Below are 17,286 nucleotides of genomic sequence, written 5' to 3'. Positions count from 1 at the left end.
CGTTTCCGCACACGGGTTCCTATCCTCGACCTGTTCCTCAAGACACCCTCCACAGCCCCTCGAAGTTTGTCGCAACGTTTCTGTGACACCCTGTAGAGTTACACTTCTGGCCATTAAAATTGCTACGCCAAGAAGAAATGCAGATGATAAACGGGTATTCATTGGACAAATATATTATACTAGAACTGACATGTGATTACATTTTCACGCAATTTGGGTGCATAGACCCCGAGAAATCAGTACCCAGAACATCCACCTCTGGCCGTAATAACAGCCTTGATATGCCTGGGCATTGAGTCAAACAGTGCTTGGATGGCGTTTACAGGTACAGCTGCCCATGCAGCTTCAACACAATACCACAGTTCATCAAGAGTAGTGACTGGCGTATTGTGACGAGCCAGTTGCTCGGCCACCATTGACCAGACGTTTTCAGTTGGTGAGAGATCTGGGGAATGTGCTGGCCAGGGCAGCAGTCGAACATTTTCTGTTTCCAGAAAGGCCCGTACAGGACCTGCAACATGCGGTCGTGCATTATCCTGCTGAAATGTAGGGTTTCGCAGGGATCGAATGAAGGGTAGAGCCACGGGTCGTCACACATATGAAATGTAACGTCCACTGTTCAAATTGCCGTCAATGCGAACAAGAGGTGACCGAGACCTGTAACCAATGGCACCCCATACCATCACGCCGGGTTGATACGTCAGTATGGCGATGACGAATACACGCTTCCAACGTGCGTTCACCGCGATGTTGCCAAACACGGATGCGACCATCATGATGCTGTAAACAGAACCTGGATTCATCCGAAAAAGTGACGTTTTGCCATTCGTGCACCCAGGTTCGTCGTTGAGTACACCATCGCAGGTGCTCCTGTATGTGATGCAGCGCCAAGGGTAACCGCAGCCATGGTCTCAGAGCTGATAGTCCATGCTGCTGCAAACATCGTCGAACCCTTCGTGCAGATGGCTGTTGTCTTGAAAACGTTCCCATCTGTTGACTCAGGGATGGAGACGTGGCTGCACGATCCGTTACAGCCATGTGGATAAGATGCCTGTCATCTCGACTGCTGGTGATACGAGACCGCCGGGATCCAGCACAACGTTCCGTATTACCCTCCTGATGAACCCACCGATTCCATATTCTGCTAAGAGTCATTGGATCTCGACCAACGCAGGCAGCAAATCGCGATACGATAAACCGCAATCGCGATAGGCTACAATCTGACTTTTATCAAAGTAGGAAACGTGATGGTACGGATTTCTCCTCCTTACAGGAGGCATCACAACAACGTTTCAGCAGGCAACGCCGGTCAGCTGCTGTTTGTGCATGAGAAATCGGTTGGAAACTTTCCTCATGTCAGCACGTTGTAGGTGTCGCGACCGGTGCCAACCTTGTGTGAATGCTCTGAAAAGCTAATCATTTGCATATCACATCATCTTCCTCCTGTCGGTTAAATTTTTCGTCTGTAGCACGTCATCTTCGTGGTGTAGCAATTGTAAAGGCCAGTAGTGTATTAGCGACTTGCGACTGTAAGCAAAGATATTGTCGTCTTTAACTTAATCCAGCTCATTTCTGTTACAGATGTAGCATACGCACGATTTCTGTAGTTACTTTCCCAATTCCTTGACATTTCTCCAAAACGGTTGCGTTTGCTGTTCTATCCACCTAAGGAAAAAGGAATGTACACGGCGACACTACTGGATGAAGATACCATTAACTTTTCTTCCTCCTACCTTGGAGTTTTCATGTCAGCATGGAATCAGTCAAAAATCATTCGCTGACATCGTGCAAATTTATTTTTGTTTCCCACGTCCAGAAATGAAAAACTTGGAACACAGAGTACTCTGTATGTTCTGTATATTTCAGGGACAAATAGAGAGGGCTACAGCAAGCATGATTTAGAAAACCTTGGCCCAAAACTGACTACTGTTCTATCTGACGGAACATTGATTTTCTTTGTCTAAATAACGTGTCTGTTCATCAAAGGTCACAGACAAGCTTCAAACTGCCCTTCCTTACTTTCCTTGGGCTTGCCAGTTTTGTTCTGCCTAAACCTTCCAAAATGAATGGACAATGAATGGCTGACTAGTGTCGCATTAGATATAACTGAACGATCTAAAGGTGGACGTTGAACGTCATCACTACACGTATATGTCCGCCCCGATAGCTGGGTAGTCAGCGTGACGCATTGCCGTCCTACGGGCCCGGGTTCCATTCCCGGCTGGGTCTGGAATTTTCTCCGCTCAGGGACTGGGTGTTGTGTTGTCTTCATCATCCTTTCATCCCCATCCGGCGCGCAGGTCACCCAATGTGGCGTCGTGTGTAATAAGACCTGCACCAAGGCGGCCGGACCTGCCCCGTAAGGGGCCCCCCTGCCATTGACACCAAACGCTCATTTCCATTTACAACACGTACATAAGATTTCATCTTCAGGAAACTATATATAGAAATTTGGTGACCAGTTCTGAGCCTGGAAAATATCTACGGTAGTACTCACAAAATTATCTCTTGCAGTTTAAAAATAGCAATGAATAAAATGAATATTATCAAAAGACTGAGAAAAATTTATTCTTATCTGTGACTGATCATTACCTTCTGTTGCTTTTGAAGCCAGCACAAACATTCTCGCTGCGGATCACAAAAAATACTAGGTGTGGAAGCACTGTGGCAGATAAGATTTCTGCTGACTTCGCTTCAGATGAATGTCAAAGTTTATGACGCAAGTCTGCGCATGTAATATGTGATATCGCCCTAACGCATATATGTTCTACGAATAACACCTTTCAGCTAATGCGATATGGATAACTGATATCTTACCTAAACAGAAACGAGAACAGACATCCGGAGCATCTATTACTAAAAGCGTTCACGTACTGAGTCGGTGCTGCATTCGAGAATAAGGGAAGATTCGCAGCCACAGAGAACGGGCAGGATAAATCGCTAGAATCACAAGCTGTGGCAAACAGGTTAAAATCCGGGATGGATGGTCCCAACTTCCAGAGGTCATTTACACGATGACATTTGAAAAATTGTCATTAAAGATATAAACAATGAAAATGTTAACTATCGTAAATTATGCATACAGCCATATTTTTACAGTTTAATTTAACTGACAAATGATTTGTGTGTGTCTAATATTTTTCTTTATATACATATTTAGATAAAAGTTAACCAATAATCTCAAAAATGCTGAGCATTATTCATACTGCTTCACTGGTCTATGCTTCCGCCACCTCCACTTACATTACACGCGCGCACACACACACACACACACACACACACACACACACACACACACACTACGTCTACACTCTCGGCTTGTACCTCCATTAAAAATCGGCGACAGCTTAGTTCGTATGGTCTTCGCTGACGACTATGGGCTAAAACTAAGTACTGCTACGTTCAACCCGAAGGCTGAGCTGAAATTCCTGATGTTATACTAGACCATAAGAATAAAAAGAGAAAGAAAGCAAAATGGGGCTCCCGCTTTTCACTGACTACAAAATGGCTTTGAGCACTATGCGACTTAATTTCTGAGGTCATCAGTCGCCTAGAACTTAGAACTAATTAAACCTAACTAACCTAAGGACATTACACATATCCATTCCCGAGGCAGGATTCGAACCTGCGACCGCAGCGGTCGCTCGGCTCCAGAGTGTAGCGCCTAGAACCGCTCGGCCACTCCGGCCGGATTCACTAACTACACTAATGATCCGTCGGTGTGACGTTCGCTTTTTTGTAAACATAAGCAACTTCATCAGTAGTAACAGGCTCTTCAGAAATCTATGGACAATCGATGTTGTATGTGAATATGAGATAAATGAAGTCTTTTGTCACTAGAAGGTATCTCTTGATGGACAGGGGAACTTCAAAAAGAAAGTTACACATTATTGTGGCAGACCAAGTAATTTTTATTGAATGCTGCGCTACACTTCCAAATGGCATCGATACGGGACATTGATATCCGTGGTCATTGTCGGTGGCCTTCCTTCCGACCAGTACCACCTACGTCCCTGCGGTCTTGGTTGGTTGGTTGGTTGTTTGGGGGAAGAGACCAAACAGCGAGGTTATCGGTCTCATAGGATTAGGGAAGGATGGGGAAGGAAGTCGGCTGTGCCCTTACAAAGGCACCATCCAGGAATTTGCCTGGAGCGATTTAGGGAAATCTCGGGAAACCTAAATCAGTACAGCCGGACGCGGGATTGAACCGTCGTCCTTCCGAACGCGAGTCCAGGCGGCCTTGGTCAAATTGCTGGCACCATTTCCTACGGCTGGATGCGGCATTCCACTCGGTCCATATACTGCCAGAATTTCACGGTGAATCTGTGTGCAGTTTAGACGTTTTGTCCCCAAGAATAACACTGTCCCGCGTACTTTCTCTTTAGAGTTTGTATCTTGTAGCCGCGCCATCTCACTCACGCTGTGATGCAGCTGTCATCTGTACCGCGGCAAAACTGTCTCTGCAGGAAACCCGGAACATGTACTCTCTTCTGAGAATGCACCACTCTCGTTGCGCGATGGTCTTACATATGTAACTTACTTTCTGTAGTCCCTACGTGTTTGTTAATTGTGCTCAGAAGCTTTTTTGGTAAGACCATGTCACTAATTCGGAAGCCGCGTGGTCTAAGGCGTCATGTCACGGCTCGCGCGGTTTCCCCCGTCGGAGGTTCGAGTCCTCCCTCGGGCATGGGTGTGTGTGTTGTGCTTAGTTTAAGTTAGATCACGAAGTGCGTAAGCTTCGGGACCGATGACCTCAGCAGTTTGGTCCCATAAGAAATTACCACAAATTTCCATATTTTCTAATTCGGAGGTTTGTTTTCTCCTGATTATAAACTACTTTCTGGCATTGAACGTAACTTCACGTCGTGCATAACGATCTGTGCAAGAAAAATTCTAATTAATTCTATGTAAATCAGTGGTTTCTATGACCAGCAATGTAGACTAGATACGAGTCTGTAGAGCTGCACAAGTGCAGACAATCGTACCGACCAAAGGGACAAGCCGACAGGGCGAGCAAATATTGCACACTAGAGATAGGACGTTCATATTCACGGGACATGTGCATTAGCATGTTCTGCAGAAATGATTAGCACTTGAACCATGTCGGCCCACGGGTTCAAGGTCAAAATTGATATCGCGGCGCAACACCACCTACCGGTAAAATGTGCCTGCGGCCCTCGTCGCTACAAACCGAAGGTGACTTGAAATGATGTGCAAGATGCCTCGCAGACTTATCTGTGAACCGTACCGTCAAATCAGTGAGTCTGAAAGAGGCGCATTATTGGCATGAGAGAATGTGGCATCCATCCGGAAAGTTGCTGTTTATGTGGGAGGAAGTGTTTCGGCAGTGCAGTGGATGTATGCAGAATGATTCATAGAAGGTCGTAGAACACGGAGTGGGTCAGGTCGCACCACACAGACCGTCCCCCGCGAAGATTGACATCTCATCCGAATGGCGTATGCACGATAGAGTTGCGTCCTCCTTGGCTCTGGCGCAAAGTGGAACAGTGTAACGCAGGGGTGACAGTCTGTAGCCGTTTATTACGGCGCGAGTCACGTGCGCATCGTCCATTTTTTCTGCCTCCCTTTGATAATTGCGCAGAAATATTGCAGACAGCAACGGTGTATGAAACGACGTCACTGGGGACAGTAATAGCAACAGATAGTGTTCTGTTTGTTTGAAAAGGACGGTCGCATTTTGGTTCGTCTTAGACAAAGGGAGAGGCATCACAGCGACCGCATTCTCACAAGAGATACAGCGCCAGATCAAGGCCTTATGGTGTGTGGTGCTATTGGGTTCAAATGGTTCAAATGGCTCTGAGCACTATGGGACTTAACATCTGTGGTCATCAGTCCCCTAGAACTTAGAACTACTTAAACCTAACTAACCTAAGGACAGCACACACATCCATGCCCGAGGCAGGATTCGAACCTGCGACCGGAGCAGTCGCGCGGTTCCGGACTGAGTACCTAGAACCGCAAGACCACCGCGGCTGGCGGTGCTATTGGGTACAACCGAAAATTACAGTTGGTGCGTGTCCAGGACACTGCGACCAGTGTGATCTGCGTGAAAGACGTCCCGTGACTCGTAGCCATGCCCTTCTGCGTAACGCCTCAGACGCCATTTTTCAGCAAAACAGTGCATGACTACTTGTTGCACGAACACGTGCCTTCTTGGTGTCACATGATGTCAGCCCTTTGCCCTCACCCGCCGGATCACCAGACTTGTTGCCAATAGAAAATGTGTGGGCTATGGTCAATTGACGGGTGATGCGCTGTGACCCAATGTCAACCACAACAGAGAAACTTTGGAAAAAGGTGAATGCAGCATAGATGACTGTACCACAGGACGCCAGTCGCACCTTATACGCATCGGCTCCATCGGGTATGGAACAAGTTATCAGGGCCCATGGCGGACCCTGTGCCTACTAGGCAACAGGCAAAATGCTGAACCGAGGTGACTGAAATGCTAATAATTTCTGCAGAACATACTACTGTACATGTCCTGTAAATATGAAAATCCTGTCTCTAGTCTTTCAAAGCGTTCTGTTTTTCTCTGAACATGAGTGTACATATCGAAGGTCTATTTACGAACAGAATATACAAAATGGTATCTCGTTATTAATATCTGTTAAAGTTGTAAGTTATGGGCGTAAGAAAAACATTTTCAAAGTGCTAAACGATCATTTTTCGCGTGCTGGCCATACTCTCCCCAAATCAATTCGACAATATGAAACCTGATTCCAGATTTTTTGTCTAAATAGCAGCACCATGACTGGAAATTTAAGAAAAATAAACACATTGCTCCCAAGCATTAAGAACAATTCTGATAGCCTGTTTTCGACAAGGATTTCCAAATTTCTTTTTAACAATAGGTTACACAAAGACATCAAATCCTTTCTTAGGCAGGCCATTGCATAAAACGCAAAGAACAAATGTAATAATAGTAATTAGTTAAAGGTGATGTTCTTCAACATGGTTTGTGGAATTTAGTAAAAGATAGAACTGTACATGTAGGGATTTATTTTATTCAGTAAACAGATTTTGTTTACCTCTGACTGCAATAAGTAAAAAAAAAGTGACTAAAATATTATTATTATTATTATCCACTCTCATACTGCGAAGGTAAGTAAGGAAAGTTATTTATAGTATTCAAATGTGTGTGAAATCTTATGGGGCTTAACTGCTAAGGTCATCAGTCCCTAAGTTATTTATAGGCCACTGCGTAAAATACGAGTGTAAAAAATAAGCAGACATTTATAGACAGTCACAAATAATTTTATCAGTATAATACAATTCATTTTCAGGCTCAAACCTTTATCTTCTGGTATTTTTGTTCTATATTTTGTGTACAGCATGTATGTAATTATTCATCTTAATGATGTCTTTCTGATGTTTTGACAGGACATACTGCTTTTGAATTTGGTATATATGTTTTAAAGTTACTCTGTTGCATGATAGTGAATCACTAGATACGGAGACAACAAGGAGAAAAGTGTAAGACTTCTGATATTCGAAGAAAGAAGAGAACTTCAGACGTTTGCAATGAAAGGGGATGTTACTGATGCTCTCGGATCATGATTCGGGTACTATCACTGAAGCTATTTGTGTCCTTGGGACGATAATGAGTTATCATCAGTAGCATCTACTTAGTCAAGAAGGCCTCAAAGAGCAGACTGAAAGCGGACGTAAGATATATTTTAATTCGAACGCTAAACTATCATAACTATTCGTACGGTTCAAAGTGATCCCTCTAGTGTTTTATTTAGTGAGATTTCGATTGATAAGTTGTCTCTTAGTCCCAAACAATCGAAGTATCTCCGGCAGTTTTACATTTCAAACCAAACTGTTGTCCAAGGTAAGCCATATTAATTTGTCACTGTGCCATGAAGCCAATTTATCCAGTGTGTTCGTTAAGTATACAGGATGAACCAGAACTCCACCGACAAAATTTTGGAACTTGTTCAGGGATATTTTCTGAGTATATTTGTGTATGGCTCGTTACAGAGGTATACTGTAATTATGGTTCATTCGGTTTGTTATGATAGTTACCATTGCTTTCGTGACAGTGCCCTCACACAAGCGAAAAAACGTGTAATATGCAATGAACAAAACGCCCGGCACGAAACACAGAGTAATGCAACATCAGTCAGATTCAGAAGTGCTGTGGTGTGGTTGCTGTTGTTGCGGGAACAGTTCAATATATGTTAGCGTCGTTGTGTGGCGCTCTCTCATTGCATTCTGAGAATCCTTGCACGGCGTGCGTGTTGGACAACTTTTTATCAGTCAAACCACCCACACTGTTAACGGTCGACTAAAACTGCCGGAAAAACAAACCCGAGAGACAACCGAGCAGCACTGAGTGCAAGGTCGAGAGCGAAGCATAAGGTGGGCGTTATCACTGTGCACAGTACGTATAGTGACTGAACGGAGAGGTTGTTACCAAACAAGACGCACAGCGCATACCTTCAAAATTTGTTCTGTTATGAGATATTTGCAGTGCAGTAGGCCTAAAGATACAAAGATACCTACGAGTTCCTCCATCGGACATGGGTGTGTGTGTGTTGTCCTTAGCGTAAGTTAGTTGGAGTAGTGTGTAAGCCTAGGAACCGATGAACTCAGTAGTTTGGTCCCATAGGAGCTTCCCCGATGAAAAATATTCCACACAACAAATGAAATGTATCATTATAGTAATTGCAAATTGTATAAAATTTCTAAAAAAATTGAAAGTGAAGTAAAATCTGTGTCGAGAACCCGAGAAAATTTTCGTCCTACGTAAAATCGCTGAACGGGCCTAAGGCTTATCTCCAGGCACTATTTGACTAGTCATGTGTGGCAGTAGAAGACAGCAAAAGGAAATCAGAAGTTTTAAATTTCGCATTTAAGGCATCGTTCACTTAGGACAAGCGTCCCAAACATACCGTCGTTTGACCATCGCACAAACTCCCGTACGGAGGGCATACTCATAGAAATAAACATCGCTGGCATAGAGAAACAACTGAAAGACATGAAAACCAAATAAACCGCCAGAGCCGGATGGACTCCGACTCCGATTTTACAAAGAGAAATCTACGGCGTTATCCCATTACTTAGCTTACTTTTATCGCGAATCTATCGCCAAGAGCTGAGTCCCAAGCGACTGGAAAAAAAGCTCGGTTGACTTCTGTATATAGAAGGGTAAAATAACGGACCCCCAAAATTACAGACCAACATCGTTAACATTGGTTTGCTCGAGAATTCTTGAACATAATCTAAATTCGAGTATGATAAATTTCCCTGAAACGGGAAAGCTTCTGTGCACGAATCGGCACGGTTTTATAAAGCATCGCTCGTGCGAAACGCGGCTTGCCTTTTTCTCACATGATATACTGCGAACTATCGGTGAAGTGCAACAGGCAGATTCCATATTCGTAGACTTCTGAAAAGCATTTGATACGGTACCTCAATGCAGACTGTTGCCGAAGGTACAAGGGTACAGAATAGGTAGCCAGATATGTGAGTGAGTCGAAGACTTGCTAAATAACAGAGCCCAGTATGTTGTCGTCGACGACGAATGTTCATCAGAGACAAGGATTTCGTCAGAAGTGCACCAAGGAAATGTGGTGAGAACGCTACATTTTCTATATGCAAAAATAATCTGTCAGACAGGGTGAGCGGCAATTTGCGACTGTTTGCTGATGAATGTATGGTGTACGAGAAGGCGTCGTCGTTGAGTGACTGTAGGAGGATACAAGACGACCTGGACACAATTTCTAGTTGGTATGATGACTGGCAGCCAGCTCTAACTGTAGAAAATGTAAGTCAATGGAGATGAGTAGGAGGAGCAAACCCGTTATGTTCGAATACAGCATTAGTAGTGAGATGCTTGACACAGTCAAGTCGATTAAATATCTTGGCGTAGCGTTGCAAAGCGATATGAAATGGAACGAGCTTGTATGAATTGTAGTGGGGAAGCTGAATGGTCGACTTCGATTTATTGCGAGAATTTTTGGAAAGTGTGATTCATCCGTAAAGGAGACAGCATATATGACGCTAGTACGACACACTGTCGAGTACTGCTTCAGTATTTGGGATCCGTACCACGTCGGGTTAAAGGAAGACATCGTAGCAGTTCGGAAGCGGGCTGCCAGGTTTGTTACCGGTAGTTTCGTAAGTATTATGTAGATGCTTCGAGAACTCAGAAGGGAATCCCTGCAGGGCGGGCGACGCTCTTTTGAAGGAATTTCTACTGAGAAAATTCAGAGAACCGACCTTTGAAGCTGACTGCAGAACGATTCCACTGCCGCCAACGTACATTTTCACAAGGACTACGAAGATAAGAGAAATTAGAGCTGGTACGGAGGCATATAGACAGTCGTTTTTCTCTCGCTCTGTTTGCGAGTGGAACAGGAAAGGAGTTAGCTAATAATGGTAGAGGGTACCCTCCGCCACGCACCGTACAGTGGCTTGGAAGTTTGTTTCTAGATGTAGATGCAGATCTTAGTGTTTACTGCACACACAGTTCATTGGGTTTAGCATGGTGTATACTAAACAACAGATTATATTTGCTCCTCCTAAATTATTAGCAGTGCATAAATTATTATGAATTAAATGAAAGGTCTATAATTAAGAGTTGAGATAATATCCGTTTTCAGGAATTATGTTTTTATTATAATTGCACTTTATATATCCTTGCTTTGAGCTAAGCAAACTCACTGATTAAGTCATTGTCAAGTTTAGCAACCGTATCTTATTCTATCGAGAAGAGAGATACTTATTTTCACCTGGTGGCAGAAAATGGAATTATTATTTTTTTCAGCTTACTCTGTGAGTGCACCGATTAATGAACACATCTAAGATGTTTCTGCTCCCTGCGATGTATGCAGCTCACATTGCAACACTCGGAACACCGCAAGTCTACCACCTGGTACTTTCTCCAAATGTCCGCCCCCGGTAGCTGAGTGATTGACTTGGATTCGAGGTTTGACTGTGCGTTATCTTTTCCGAGACGGCAGTAAGAATGTGCTTGACTTTTGGGCCTTACTACAGGAACACCACTCACAGCTTATGAGACATCCGAGATATCGATCATATTACGCAAATTTTTTAGGGAGTGCCTTGCTTGATCCCCCACCCAGTTGGGGTGTCCCGGGTAGGAGAATGTAATTATTGTCTATAAGTAGCAGAACAAGAAAGGACCAGGACAGTGGAGAGGATCCACAAACACACGTGAAGACGTACCCGACACCAACGCGAGGTATGACGGGATTAGCGAGGTACGCGCCTAAAAGAGGAACGTCGAACGTTATTGTTTTGTACTGACAGAAGCAGGATATTTTATTTTATTTTTTTCACTATTATGTAAAAAAAAAGTCCACTTATTTACGTTTCCCAGAAAAATTTTATTTTATAAAGTCATCGTCTTATATATTTAAAGAAAAAGTGCTAGAAGCAGTTTATGTTTGTTATTGTTACACACACACACACACACACAAAAAGTGGTTAAGGCGTTGGACTGCTAATCCAATGTGCTCTGCACGCGATAAAATAAAAAAATGGAAAAAAAATAAAAAATAAACAGAACAAAAAGAAAAAAAGTGATCAGCGTGACAGACTGTCAATCCTAAGGACCCGGGTTCGATTCCTGGCTGGGTCGGAGATTTTCTCCGCTCAGGGACTGGGTGTTGTGTTGTCCTAATCATCATTATTTCATCCCCATCGACGCGCAGGTCGCCGAAGTGGCGTCAAATCGAAAGGCCTGCACCAGGCGAAAGGTCTACCCGACGGGAGGACCTAGCCACACGCATTTCCATTTAACTGATGTCGATGCAATCATCACCGTACACAGCTCTCATTATTTTCCAAATTTCAATTGGAGGCATGTTCTTTGGAGTTAGAATCATGAGTACAGCACCCTGTTTCTAATGCACCGACATAGTTACACACCGCCATATTACACGGTATAGGTCGCAGCTCTCTAGCGGCAGACGGTTGCAACTTGCGTCAGCGAAGCGGGAAAATGGGCCGAGTAATATGCGTGACATGTAACGCCTCAGCCGACATTACATCAGAACAGCAAATTCGGAGGCATTATTTTTCAGCATGCCCTCAGATTACATAGGCAAAATGGTAGTCCAATTTGCCAACTTCTTGCGCTAAATGCGTTCGTCAACGTGTCTCTCATTTGAATTCAGCATAAGATATCGTCTCAACGTAGCAGCCGTGAAATGGAATTTATACGCTAGGGCATGGCTGTCACTGTTGCGGAGGATTCCTACATTCCTATTGATCAATTCTTTGATTACCAATTTCGCGAAGTCGATTCACTTTTTCTACAGTGTTGTTTACCCAGATGTTGGGAGCTATTTAATGGTACTCTGTATTATAACAGGTAAAGAACTCGTGATTCGTAGTATGCCCGTTTAAGCATCTGTCCACTTCGTATGAGCAGCACCAACGATTAGGTGGCAAAATTATAGTGACCCTGTAGCTCATCACACAGAGGTACACTTCGAAATCAGATTGTGGGAAAGAGTGTCGTCGTATAAATCTGTCTGGAGAGGAAAAAAACTCGTTGTGGCTGGAGTTCTTCATCGTCAAATCAGGCGTCAAGATCCGGGTTAAACGCTATATTTTTTCCTCAGTGTTCTTTGGAGGCAGGGCGCGAGAGAGTGCAGTATTATCGTTATCAGTAAATGAGAGAGAAATTTTAGCTCGAGAGCCTCCTTGGTGATCTTAAAGAAGAGGAGGCTGTGCAACGTTCCCAGATTTCATTCTCTACCTTCCTTTCGTTTCATATTCGTCCTTAATTGTACAATACAACAGTTAATCCCTAGCTAAGATCAGTTATCCACGCCTTACATCACCACATTCGGCGTTTTATATACACAGGTCTGAGAAAGGCAATGGAAAACTGCCGCTATTAGACTTAGCCACAAGTGCAGCGTAAGCTTTTATAGATTCTAACCGAACTCTCACTGAGATTATGATGTCGATTTAATTGGTAAAGTGTTCTTTTGAAAGGAAGGGAATTGAAATGTTACCTTCGTCTGCGAGATTTCACACATCAAAAATTGATTTATGGGTAATCGAAAGATGGCAGAGTTTTATCGGTATTGCGATGCGCACTGGCCATTATCTCTGAGAGCAAACAGTGGTCAGATAAGGCCCTTCTACAGCTACATGTCCGATCGTGCGTGAGCGCAGCCAACGAGCAACTTTACCTTTGAAAAGCTTGGACAGTGCTAAACACGAGGTGAATGTCAAACGTCCAGTACGCTGGAAGCTTCGTGGAGGAGGGCAGGGGTTGAAGAAGGGGGAGTCTGTTTCAGTTCTCGTTAAGGCTCCAACCAGTCGTTCCCCCGTACAATTGATCTAAGCACGGCTTTTATGCCAAAGATGTATTTCCCGTTGAAATGCACACACGGATAAAAATTGGATGTTGGTCGGGCTCTCCAGTCTGCGCCCTTACTTTAAGTAACAGCTCGCCGACTGACCTAACTAGACACGCGTCACGGATGGGTTAAAAAGCTTGTCTGTCAGTACCTCACTTCTGCCTTCCACGCTTAACAGAGCTTCTCACTCATCTCTTGCTGGACGCTCGTTCTTGGAAGAACGTGTATAAAGGGAACTGGCTTAGTCGCAGTTTGGGGGTCGTTTCTAGAACGAAACCCGAGCACGTCGAAATGAAATTTCCTGGCAGCATGGAACTGTGTATTCGGGCGTCGTGGGTTTATCGACAATGCTATCGACAAATGAACTCTTGTGCAGCTCAGAGCTTCAGTCTGTCTCTCTCTAAACCATTTCCCACCAAGTCCTTTCTCCTCGGGGCCCTGTAAAGTATGAAGTAGAACCTATGCGAATTCGGGAAGTAGAAGAGATATGCTAGTAGTCTGAGGCTCTGAGGCGGAACGTCAATCGTGCCTGAATACCTCAGTCAGAAAGCGCACTGCCCGCGAAGCCTAAGAGTCATACACACATAAAAAAATGTTTGGATCACCGAGGTTCCCACAACTCCTGGAGATAGACGTTGACTGAGGATATTGTATCACAGACACAGTCCCTTTGACTGTTCAGATATGTCTCTCAACCCGCCCAAAGATGTAAACAACCATGCATGAGCAGCGCCTATTAGACGGACCGAGTCCGACAGGCGATCAGTTCCAGTCATTCCACCAGGAAGAAGATATACGGCTCATGTTGTCAGTAGTTCAACCTTGCCTAGACGATCAGTACCGCGGTTCGATCACTTCCGCATTGTTACTTTGTACCAAGAAGGGCTCTCACCAACGGAAGAGTCCACGCGTCTCGGAGTGAACCAAAGCGAAGTATTTCGGACATGGAGGAGATACAGAGAGACAGGAACTGTCGATGACATGCCTCGCTCAGGCCGCCGAAGTGCTACTACTGCAGTTGCTGACCGCTACCTACGGATTATGGCTCGGAGGAACCCTGACAGCAACGCCCCTATGTTGAATAATGTTTTTCGTGCAGCCACTGGACGTTGTGTTACGACTCAAACTGTGCGCAGTAGGCTGCATGATGCGCAACTTCACTCCCGACGTTCATGGCGACGTCCATCTTTGCAAACACGATACCATGCAGCGTGGTACAGATGGGTCTAACAGCATGCCGAATGGACCCCTCACGATTGGCATCACGTTCTCCTCACCGATGAGTGTCGCATATGCCTTCAACCAAACAATCGTCGGAGACATGTTTGGAGGCAACCCGGTCAGGCTGAACGCCTTAGATACACTGTCCAGCGAGTGCAGTAAGGTGGAGGTTCCCTGCTTTTTTGGGGTGGCATCATGTGGGGCCATAAATGCTGAACGATACGTGAATGCCATTCTCCAACCGATAGTGCAACCTTATCGGCAGCATATTGGCGAGGCATTCGTCTTCATGGACAATTCCCGTGCGCATCGCCGGCCGAAGTGGCCGCGCGGTTCTGGCGCTGCAGTCTGGAACCGCGAGACCGCTACGGTCGCAGGTTCGAATCCTGCCTCGGGCATGGATGTGTGTGATGTCCTTAGGTTAGTTAGGTTTAACTAGTTCTAAGTTCTAGGGGACTAATGACCTCAGCAGTTGAGTCCCATAGTGCTCAGAGCCATTTGAACCATTTTGAACCCGTGCGCATCATGCACATCTCGTGAATGACTTCCTTCAGGATCGCTCGACTAGAGTGGCCAGCATGTTTTCCAGACATGAACTCTATCGAACATTCCTGGGATAGATTGAAAAGGGCTGTTTATGGACGACGTGACTCACCAACCACTCTGAGGGATCTACGCAGAATAGCCGTTGAGGAGTGGGACAATCCGGACCAACAATGCCTTGATGAACTTGTGGATAGGATGCCACGACGAATACAGGCTTGCATCAGTGCAAGAGGACGTGCTACTGGGTTCAAAAAAATGGTTCAAATGGCTCTGAGCACTATGGGACTCAACTGCTGTGGTTATCAGTCCCCTAGAACTTAGAACTACTTAAACCTAACTAACCTAAGGACATCACACACATCCATGCCCGAGGCAGGATTCGAACCTGCGACCGTAGCAGTCCCACGGTTCCGGACTGCGCGCCTAGAACCGCGAGTCCACCGCGGCCGGCGTGCTACTGGGTATTAGAGGTACCGGTGGCTACAGCAATCTGGAGCACCACCTCTGAAGGTCTCGCTGTATGGTGGTACAACATGCAATGTGTGGTTTTCATGAGCAATAAAAAGAGTGGAAATCATGTTTATTTTGATCTCTAAGGGCTTACTTGGTATAGACCCACGGTCAACATGGACATTAAGTAGCATTCTGTGGCGTTCTGCAATGAGTCTCGCTTATGTTGTGGCTGTCTGTTTTACACTTCTTGTCCGTAGACGACCTGGACAAAGGTCACCGGAAGCAGCGATTCTCGAGACCCTACCTCTCCAACTCCTGGAATCATGGCGTGGAGAGCTACTAGTAGTCACAATAAGATTGGTATGATAATTGTTGGAGGAAGTCTGGTGCTCGCCAAAATGTAGCAAGAATGGTAAACTCTGTCTCTCATCACAGTCTTCTTGGCCAGGGAACCAAATGACATATTCCAGCAGGATAATTCAAGATCTCACACTGCAGTTCACACCACAAGCCCCTCGTATAATGCCCGGATTCTGCACTTGACTGCCTGGTCCTCTGGTATCTCATGCACAGAGTATGTCCAAGATGCAACACATACTTTCATACCAGCCTCCAGCCAATAATTTTCAAAAACGGACACGGCATGTGTTTCAGACATGACAGGAAATTCCTCAAGATTACATTCGGAGGCTGTTTACTTCCATGTTACAACGAATGCAAGAGTCTGTGGGTGTTACACCTCGTACTGATATTGATGATGGACATCAGTTCCAAATGTAATGAATGATTAATCAAGAAATACTCATTATGTATGTGGTGTCACCGCTAGACACCACACTTGCTAGGTGGTAACTTAAATCGGCCGCGGTCCTGTAGTACATGTCGGACCCGCGTGTCGCCACTGTGTGATCGCAAACCTAGCGCCACCACATGGCAGGTCTCGAGAGACTGAGGAGACCTCGTCCCAGTTGTACGGACAACATAGCTAGCGATTGGACGTGCTAAGCCTTGCTCTCAATTGCCGAGAGATAGACAGTAGAATAGCCCTCTGCTAAGTTAAATGGCGACCACCTAGCAAGGCGCCATTTGTATCAGTGCCTATAGCTTACTAATATTCAAGAGAGATGTATTCCAAGGACTAATTAAAAGTTAAGTAACAAGCATCTACGTACTTTTCTTCTTATTCATTTATAAGTTCTCATGTTCCAGACTTCACGCCCGTCTGCGTTAGCCTTGCGTGCCATATCGGCTACAGCATTGTGTCTAGGCTGTATGGTCTAGACACAACAATGTAATGAACGTGTCGATAAAGTTTCACAAATTTTGAGCTGGTGCCCCTTGGTACAAGAATTTCCATTGCTATCAGTTTATTTCAGTGGAAGTAATACGAACTTAAATAAGTGACCTCTCAGTTGTTAAAACAACTTTTCAGCCCAAGACAACGAACGAAATGGAGGATCCTACCTGAACCCAGACACAGGTGCTTTAATCATTCGTTCATTACAGAGGTGCTATTCCAATACGGTTGGAGAGCCTCTGCAATGCTGTTCGAATTTATGCCGAGTACCTAGTGGGCTGAGGAGTGAATGGGAATAAGCTCGAGGAGGAAGGCATGCTAGGGTGGTTGGGCAATTGTGCAAAGACACTGTGCCAGGGTGGTGTAGTGGTTAGCGCATCTGCCTAGTGGGCAGGA

At 45.0% G+C, this 17,286-nt stretch overlaps 1 protein-coding gene across 4 annotated transcripts in view; it reads right to left on the bottom strand.

Annotated features, from left to right (window-relative positions):
• Positions 1-17,286, bottom strand: part of LOC126236641 (phospholipid-transporting ATPase IF-like) — a 683,598-nt gene that overhangs the window by 262,643 nt on the left and 403,669 nt on the right. The gene's annotated exons all lie outside the window — the stretch shown is intronic.

This window comes from Schistocerca nitens, chromosome 2, assembly GCF_023898315.1.
Source record: "Schistocerca nitens isolate TAMUIC-IGC-003100 chromosome 2, iqSchNite1.1, whole genome shotgun sequence".
In the NCBI taxonomy this organism is placed as follows: domain Eukaryota; kingdom Metazoa; phylum Arthropoda; class Insecta; order Orthoptera; family Acrididae; genus Schistocerca; species Schistocerca nitens.
This window is presented reverse-complemented; position numbering and strand designations above follow the sequence as displayed.